This window comes from Thalassophryne amazonica, chromosome 4 (assembly GCF_902500255.1).
Source record: "Thalassophryne amazonica chromosome 4, fThaAma1.1, whole genome shotgun sequence".
NCBI lineage: Eukaryota > Metazoa > Chordata > Actinopteri > Batrachoidiformes > Batrachoididae > Thalassophryne > Thalassophryne amazonica.
In genome coordinates, this window is record NC_047106.1 from 33,489,752 (window position 1) to 33,498,482 (window position 8,731).

Below are 8,731 nucleotides of genomic sequence, written 5' to 3' on the forward strand. Positions count from 1 at the left end.
GTGCCCACAACTGCTTACATTTGGGAATCATCAAGCAGCCTAATCATATTTTTGTCTTATGGGAGGAAACCAAAGTACAGGAGACAAGCTGCAACAATGGCAGGTACTGGGTCAAGTTCGAATCCCTGATCATGTAAGGTCTAAAACAGATGGTCACTTGGCATTTCAGATGTGTTATTTATGAAAATTACACCACACACACATCAAAGTATGGCAACGAGTTCTTCAAAAACTGACATAACGTAATCAAAGACTACAATGCAAAAATGTGATTCTGTATCAATGACCAGAGGGAAGAAATGGGAAAAAAAAACAAAACATGCACAGCATTATTCCATTGAGGTAAAAGAGCCACCCCACAAACAAAAACTGGGGTCAAAAGGAGGGCTGGGCATAAAATTTGGTCCAGATACTTTACTTTGAAATGGTAATTACATGCAACATAGGGAATAATCAAGAGTTTGTCTTTGTCATAATAGCTTGTTAGTCATTTTGCACCATCTTCATATGTTTCACTACTGGCCGTTTTCACTGTTAGGTCCATGAAGCCATCAAGTCCAAATGTGGTCAAAGGGGACGATAACTGACAGGATGAGACACGTGCAAGCCAAACCCAAAATGAAAGAATAAAGATCAAAATCCACATTAGAATAAGTTATGTAAACTGGTGGGAAGAGCACTTTTTGGGGTGGGCAGAGAGCTTTGTATTGTCAGAGGAAAACTGCTTTTTTCTTTTACTTTAATCTTATGCACTCAAGTAAAGAATAGACTCGGTGGGATAGGAGTTGGGCTACCAATACGCAGAGCAGGGTTCGAGTCCCATTTAAGCTACCCATCTCTCTCTCCATGGACAAGACCTGTTTTGCATCGTCCCCGTCCACTCAGCTGTGGCTTGGGAAGCAACCTTTGAAGGACTGGTGTCTTCTTTTATGTAGTTAAATATATATAGTTTTAGCAGCCATTACGAGTGCTCCATCTCAAGACGCCTCCATACTGGCTCCAACTTCTGGCAATGGTGTTTGGCAGACAAACAAACAAACACACACTCCTTTTTGTGCTCATTTCATGTGGAATGAGTTGTGGGAGAGATGAGGAACTGGAAGTAAGAGAGAAGGATAGCAGGAAGCCAACTGGAACCTTCTTTGATAATGCATCTCTGAACACACCAGTTTAGAGCGTACTGCATAAACTGAACACACCAGTTCAGGCCCCATCTTCATTAGAGCTAACAGCATCAAACAGGCCAGCCTACTGTTTTAGCATTCTGCCTGCTTTAGCTATAATTGAATACAGAAGCCTTTGTTAACTAAATGGCTCGGCCTTTGGAACGCCTGATAGGAAACAGCTCTTGTCCTGTGGGGCAGTTCACTTTACAGCAGCTACATAGGCCTGAATGAGAGAATTCTGCTTGCAGTTCAGACACTTCCACTCTTGGGAGTGTGACTGCTCCACAAACATGTCAAACATTTTATTAGAAACCTCACAGTAAATGGCATTACATGTTAAAAGGGGATGAAGCGCTCCAGATCAGTATCAATCAATAATGTGCATCAGAACACCTCACCATGACTACGTTACAAACAGGAAAGTCCTTTAAGATGCACAGCTTTAATGCCATTGGTTATCTGGTTACTCCGCAATAATTACGATTAGCTCAGGATTTATGTTGTCTTGTTTTTTCCCAGCCGGGATAATGTCAACATGTGCAGTCAGTGTGTCTGAAAAGGCTTTTTTTTTTTTTTCCTTGCAGCATATTCTCTCACAGTTCAAGGACAGGACTGTAGCCAAACTAGCCCTCAGCAGCACCATGAACCCAATAACCTTTAGAAACTGCAAACCCCACGTTGCTCTGAGAGACTGTGGAAAACTCTGGGCTACAGCGACGTGCAAATGTGCAATGTGACCAACTCACTGAAACCAGTTTGACAAAGACCTCTGAACGGTGTGTCGGCCTTGATCTTTCACCAAATCCAGAGGGATACATTATGAGTATATAATGTTAGAGGTGAGATCCAGGGCAGTATTTGTACTCACTGAGTAAGTTTGTAAAGAGGCACCCGATATCTTTTTAGTAACAAAGGACAGCTAAGTTTCTATTGGTGTACAACAGAAATACAACTTGACAAAGAGAAGCTCAGGCTTTTTAAAGAAATATCACATAAAAGGAAATAACAGTTGAAACAAAAAGACCAGTCAGTGATGGATATATCAAGTCAAACCAGGCGTGCAACAATACGGTCTGCTTGTAATGTGGTGTAAAATGTGATACAACTGTGTTCAACATATTAAATTTTCAGAAAACAGTTTATATAAAATTTGTTATTTACACCTGATGGGTTCAAGGTGGAAAATGTGTTGCCATTTTAGTTTTTGGTCTTATTTTAGTAAGAGCAAATTATTTAAGCCATAATAAAAAAAAGTTACAGATGGGAGAGGTAGTGGCTGGTAGGCTACAGACATGAAGATTGGTCATTTTGTCTACTTCGGATGAATAATTCATGTTTGTATGTGTATGCACAACTCGCGTGTGTACACTTTTTTTTTTTTTTTAATTACCCTTCACAGGTATATATGGTTGTGTTTCACGTTAAGCATCCTCAATGTTCCCCAACTCCAAGCCTGTACATGTATGAGCTAAATTTAAGCCTGAAACAGCTTGATTTTGACTTTGGTGATTTATGTCAGAGGTTTATGTCTACTATAGCTGGCTGAGACATGCCAACAAGTTGGACTCCACTGTGTGACACACCCACATAATCTGTGGGAATGAGAAAAGAAGCACAATCACACACGCGCACAAAACCCCCCCCCCCAAAAACACACAGGAGCAGAGGCTGTTTTTTCCATTTCAAGTACCAGGCATAAAAAAGGAGGTCTCTTCTTACAGATATGGGATTCATCTTAGGATGCACCATCTCAGGGTTTGCAGCATATCATCTTGAGATATGCAAGAATATATGGTAAAAATATGAATATGATAGTCAACTGTCCACAATGGCATCTGGGGTGATGAAAACCGGTATATTTTGACACTTTTTTCAACAACTATAAATTTTGTTAAAACAATCTGGTGTATCGTTTAAATGTGTAGATATGTTCCAATATATCACAAACCATCATACAAAAAGTTATATAGCCATAGCTGGTATGTTTCTTTGATTTTGAACGACATGCACAATTTTGGGTATTCTACCACTTTGAGGCCTTTGTGGAAGGCAGATCACTTAGATACACCAAAACTGCCACAATTCTACACCAAACATTAGCTTGGCATGAGCATTTTCAAAGCTGTGAGGCATATAGGGAGCTCATTATTAACGTGCAAAGCTGGTAAAAAACACAAAATTTCCAAAGGCTGTAACTTCAAACGTTTTCAAAATACAGACATAATATTTGGCATTTCATCCTAACTTTGGAATGTGATTAACATAAAATTGACAGACTAAAGCTGAGAGGTCACCTGGGATTTTTTTCAAAACGGTGATTTCAGAAGGAATGACCCAATATAGTATTAAACCACCCCTCAAAAACAGACTGATGACCAAATAATATACATTTAAAAAAAAAAACAACTTCAAAAAAACTTTTAAAATGTAGTTGGTGTACACAAAGCAGTACACCTTGACAGAATGAAATGTGTGGACCATTTTTAAACCAACAGAGCTGACCATACCTACTGCTTCTGCAAACTGATTTTCAGCAGTATGTACATGTATGCTAAAGTGAAACTTCAGATTTATGAAACCAAACACCGTTTTCTCACCCCCACATCAGTAGCTTAATCAAGACCCAATTCTGTGCATTGTAGTATTTTAGGGAAGCACCATCATGGTTTATTACAATGGGCTCCAAATGTATAATGCAAGATACTTTCAACAAACCAAACCGATAAAGGAATGCAGCAAAGCGCAAGTTGACTAAAACATGCCACAAACACCATGATGCAGCATCCATGTATACTTTGTTTTTTTTCCACAAAGCATAAAAAGCTAAATAGGTCTGATGAATGAAAGAGGCTGTTGCTGCTGCCGCCACCACAGAGATGCATTCTCTCTCCAAATATAATTTAACCTTTTTCCTCTTACTGATTTTGTTTCTCTTCACAGTAAGAGAAGCCATGCACACTCCAAGAACACAGAGCCAGAGTGGAGAACACAGCGTACCAGAGGAGTGATTTATTACAGACCTGACCATTCCCAGGACAGTTACAGCCAGTGTCAGCAAAAGGCTGAAAATGACTCCACAGAATGTGTATGCACAAACATAGGACAGCACAAAGTGCACATCAAACACAGCCAGCTTTGTGGTTCACTAAGTCACAGAACAAGATCTTACGTCACTAAATTAAATCTAACCTAACATGGAAACATCTTACAAATGTTATTACGTCACTTTCAGTTTGTTGCAAAGCTTTGTAGTGACTGACTGCTTAGGAATTAGACTGTGTAAATATCCGTATGGGTCCACGGACAAACCACTGTTACCAACTCAATTTGGGATAAACAAGAACAATAGAGTGCACCAAAAGGATGGATGTGATGTGGGATACTGCTGGAATAAGAACAGATTTCAAAAGGCACGAAGATGAAACGTGATACAATGCTCTCATGGAGACGGAAGTCTGTCACATTTACCATCATGCTTCTTGCTCAACATTAGCCGTGGCCAATTAAGGTCTTGTTCAGGCCACAATACATCTTCAGGAGGAATTGTCACTAAAGTTGTTTGGACTGACCAAACTTTAACCACAATGTCTTTACATCTTGCTGTTATGCAGTCCCTTAAGTGTGACTAAGAATTACACAGAAGAAAACTATGAAAACCATGCCAATAAACACATGTTCCTTGGATCGTGCATGGAATAACTTTGCAAACGGAAAAAGAATGGGAAGAATCTTCATTGGAATGCAACTTCTTGTCCAAAATGTGCACATGGCCAAAGTTAAATACTCGTCCACATACTTCAGAAAATACAAAGACAAAGCCAGTTGCATGGACAAACCACACAAACAATGTTATATGTTTTCACACATATGCAATGATAAAAGATGATTAGTGGAATATCTGTGGCTATAGCTGAGCACTCATTGAGGAAAATGCAACACTGCCACTGCGACTGTTTGGTTAAATGTCTTTGGGTTTGTTTTTTTTTGGGGGGGGTCCCATTCTGGTACAGGACTAAAGTCACCCCACCAGCACATTACTAAGTGCTCAAATCGCCAATTTGCAAACTGGTTACTACCCACTTGTCTTATAGCTGACTGCAAACAGTTTTTGGAACAGTCTACACTTACTTGAGTAGAAGAGTATTTCTTAAACTGGATACACACTATTTTAGTGTGAAAATGTTATGGTCATGCCATTCTGTCACTTAATACACACAGACACTTCTTTCCAAGGTTGATAGCAGTATGCCATCATTCCAGTTTGTTGTTCCAAACCTGCTTGTACGTGCACACCCAACCTTCATAATTCTTATCACAAGGCCTTGGTAAATTGCTTTCAAGTCAACAGCAGATCAATATACTTGCCAGAGCCTTCCTTCTACAACCTTGAAAGATGAGTGGGGGTGGGGGCTGAACTGCAGCAGAGATATACACAAATACAAGTACAAATCTAATGAGGAAGCTCATCAACATGAACACTTTGCCAGCATCATCCCCCTTTTTCATGTTGTTGACCTTTTAAATTAACCAAGTTTGGAGATATGTTGACAGAATAGGACTAAACATATGCAAGAGCATGTATGAAGATGGACGCATGAGCTTTAAATAACTGAAAATCCGCATGCATGAGGTGATGCATAAAAAGTCCACACACCACATTTTAGAGAACAACCGATTAGGTCTTTCACAACACACATACACTTCATCTGATTGATGAAATAAGAGTTCTCAGAAAAACAAAGGAGCAAACTGCACTTGTGTTCATGAGCCACTTGAACTTATTGTGCACTGTATGGTTTTTTTGTACCTACATCTTTTTTTTATCCAGACAAGCTGTTTCAGTTGGAAGAAAACCTACAGTAACAGCACATGCGTCATGTGTCCTTTAAGTGTTGATTGAAGCCCCATTAAAGGCTGACAAGTTCCTCTTAATAGGTTTTGTCTAGAACAATTGCTCTGGTAGGAAACATCTATTCATGTCCCAAAGTGCAGTATTGAGAGATTTTTTATTTTAATCTCGAGTAGGAGGATCAGGGTGAGTGGCGGGATGAAGAGACAAAAAAAAAAAAAGAGAAAAAAAAAGTGTGATTAGGGTAGAGACAAGACAGCAATTCAGACACCAACATCTACAAAAAGACCATGAGTTTTGTTTAATTAAGCAGTCAACGCACGTCACCACGTCTCTTCTCCTTCATTGTGCACAGTAGGCTGCAACAGCAAGAAAACCAGTGGCCATTTACAGTAAAGTCACCTTGACACTTGCACGAATTTGATCCCCGCACTGGCAAGCAATCTTGCGTGCCAATGAGTAAACTCAATGTAAACTGTGCGAGGCCCTGCACACAATGACATGCAGTGTTTGCGAATATAAGTTGCGCAATGTAATGAATAGTTCACGCAATTGGCATGAACAATTTTCATGAACAATTGGCAATTTATGCATGACAGAAATTTTGAAATGTTCAAAATTTTCTTTGCACAGTAGCACACAGCCTGCGAAAACAGAAAGTTGATAGGACAAATATTTTTGGAGAAATTAGCAATTTTAGTTAACCAGTAAACAATTGACATTGGGCTGCAATGCACCATGGGAGTTCATGGTTTTGAGGTTTTAAATGTTATTGTGGTTTATGTTAGTTTAACAGTGTTATTGCTTTGTGTTTTTTGTAGCTCAATAGGTTTAGTCAGTTTATTTAAGTCTCATGTTGCTGTTACCCTCAGTGACTTAAATGTTATGTAGATACCATTAGTGAAATGTATAGTGTTTTTAATGTCTTCTGCCACAGTCTGTTAAATTAAAAGCACCTGCTTACAGCAGCTTTGCATGCGTACCACTTCAGTCACAGAGAAACTGTGGACAGCTGACATTTGCCATTTGGTATGCTTCTGTATTTAGGTCAAGTATGACTGCTGCGAAAATGGAATAATAGATGTTGCCAACTACTTTCTGGAGTCACATGTCATTCCAGCAGGGGGGGTGGTAATTCATCTTTATATTAAAAGCACGAGTGTGGTGACTGATTTAATTTGGTAAATTCAATGCAAGTAGATAATATAATTGTAAATACCTGGATGACAAGAAAGTGAATACTTAAAAATCCTTTTAAAAATCAAATGACAAAACAGAAGTACAACTAAAACAACATGTATATTACAAGAACCTAAACAATTTAGAAATACATTACGACAGTAAATTAACAGGAAATAAAAGGATTGAGTTCTTCTAAAAATTGTTGCGGTCAAAGGTTCTAAAAACATTCTGGATTCACACGCCATTCCAACTCATTATACAAGCTTTGCTTAATTTATTACCACCCTTGAAAAATGACAGCTACCTGTTTTATAAACACTACCAAACAGAGCCTGTGGATCCCCACAGGCAACACGCTAGTCTGTGTGTATTTTATATTATATCTATATCTATATATCTATCTATATCTATATATATATAAAAGCCTCTTTCAGCAGTTTGTTACAACTCAGTGCTAATGTACTACTGTAGATTAGAGCACACTTAAAACTTCAGTATTTCTTTAGTCAAGTATGTTAAAGCACAAGATACTACTCAATCAATCAATCAATTTTTTTATATAGCGCCAAATCACAACAAACAGTTGCCCCAAGGCGCTTTATATTGTAAGGCAAGGCCATACAATAATTATGTAAAACCCCAACGGTCAAAACGACCCCCTGTGAGCAAGCACTTGGCTACAGTGGGAAGGAAAAACTCCCTTTTAACAGGAAGAAACCTCCAGCAGAACCAGGCTCAGGGAGGGGCAGTCTTCTGCTGGGACTGGTTGGGGCTGAGGGAGAGAACCAGGAAAAAGACATGCTGTGGAGGGGAGCAGAGATCGATCACTAATGATTAAATGCAGAGTGGTGCATACAGAGCAAAAAGAGAAAGAAACAGTGCATCATGGGAACCCCCCAGCAGTCTACGTCTATAGCAGCATAACTAAGGGATGGTTCAGGGTCACCTGATCCAGCCCTAACTATAAGCTTTAGCAAAAAGGAAAGTTTTAAGCCTAATCTTAAAAGTAGAGAGGGTGTCTGTCTCCCTGATCTGAATTGGGAGCTGGTTCCACAGGAGAGGAGCCTGAAAGCTGAAGGCTCTGCCTCCCATTCTACTCTTACAAACCCTAGGAACTACAAGTAAGCCTGCAGTCTGAGAGCGAAGCGCTCTATTGGGGTGATATGGTACTACGAGGTCCCTAAGATAAGATGGGACCTGATTATTCAAAACCTTATAAGTAAGAAGAAGAATTTTAAATTCTATTCTAGAATTAACAGGAAGCCAATGAAGAGAGGCCAATATGGGTGAGATATGCTCTCTCCTTCTAGTCCCCGTCAGTACTCTAGCTGCAGCATTTTGAATTAACTGAAGGCTTTTTAGGGAACTTTTAGGACAACCTGATAATAATGAATTACAATAGTCCAGCCTAGAGGAAATAAATGCATGAATTAGTTTTTCAGCATCACTCTGAGACAAAACCTTTCTGATTTTAGAGATATTGCGTAAATGCAAAAAAGCAGTCCTACATATTTGTTTAATATGCGCTTTGAAT

The 8,731-nt window shown here is 39.2% G+C and overlaps 1 long non-coding RNA gene across 1 annotated transcript in view; it reads right to left on the bottom strand.

The window, feature by feature from the left end:
• Nucleotides 1-454: 454 nt before the first annotated feature.
• The window catches only part of LOC117509628, a 35,672-nt gene continuing 27,395 nt past the window's right edge, over nucleotides 455-8,731 (bottom strand). The window contains exon 3 of the long non-coding RNA XR_004560454.1: nucleotides 455-531. This is a non-coding gene — a long non-coding RNA (uncharacterized LOC117509628). The remainder of the gene's footprint in view (nucleotides 532-8,731) is intronic.